Source organism: Trachymyrmex septentrionalis, unplaced genomic scaffold (genome assembly GCF_001594115.1).
Source record: "Trachymyrmex septentrionalis isolate Tsep2-gDNA-1 unplaced genomic scaffold, Tsep1.0 scaffold20, whole genome shotgun sequence".
Lineage (NCBI taxonomy): Eukaryota > Metazoa > Arthropoda > Insecta > Hymenoptera > Formicidae > Trachymyrmex > Trachymyrmex septentrionalis.
The window spans coordinates 5,807,609-5,808,696 of record NW_017305180.1 but is presented as its reverse complement, the minus strand read 5'-3'; positions in this window follow the sequence as shown (position 1 = coordinate 5,808,696).

Sequence of the window (1,088 nt, the reverse complement as noted above, 5' to 3'; positions counted from 1 at the left end):
ACATGAGGTGTGGTAAAGAAGTATTATAAATTTGAAGATGTAGATAGCATGTGGGTCTACAAAACGTAGAAAAGTTTCTTTGATCCTGCGGACCAAAAAATTGAGATCCAGACTGTTGGATACAGTTGGAGCAGCTAGATTTTTAACTTTAAATCCTTGCGTGTTAGGTCTTTAAAACTTGCAGCTACTCGAATTCTAAGATGCTTAGCACTTAGCTCTTTCATCTTATTCTCTTTGTATTTTCAGATTCATGTTTTCTATAAATCTTGGGAGTATTTTTCATAAATCTAAAGAGAATCCTTTGGTTCTTATATAATTCTAATAATTAAATCTCCCCGTCTTATAAATTTCTCGTCTAGTTTTTATCTCTTAAATTTCGACTTTCTACAACTCTTGCATCGAATGTTATGAATAGTGCCTGTCACGGCAAGTTAAAGACGCGCATGACCGCCAATATGTCTGCGCATCGTGGCAATATTTCATGACGATGAAAACTGCCATACAACGACAGTGACGAGCGGCATTGACTGATGTTGCTGGAAAGTCGACACGACGTCTTTGAGTAAAAAGCTCGGCGCTGCTTCGTTTACGGAAGCATGAGATCAACTTCGTGCGAAAGTTTTTCAGGACTCGCGTGACGCGGCAAATTGCAAATTGTCGGAATTCGCCAAAATTGGGTTGGTACCAGCGTTAAGTTGCGAGAAATTTTCTTGACACCTACTTTTTAAACCAGTAGATATAGGAATGCAAGTAACGCGGAGAACATTTTGCCTCGGTTGTTTAATGAATCTTTTTATCACATTATTGTTCTATCTCTGATTGCTATATTATGCAATATTACTACATCGACTTTATTACAATCGAAAGAAAATATGTGTAAAATGTAGAATATACAAAAATTTTAAATTATCATCAGCATTTAAATTTACGATCTCTTTAACATAAATACAATTTTTTATATATAAATAAATATAATTTTGACATATTTTTAATTACAAAAATAATTTTTGTTAAAAATAAAAAATATCAATGTAATTATTAAAATATTTTATACATAATTATAATTATAAATATAAAATTTTATATAG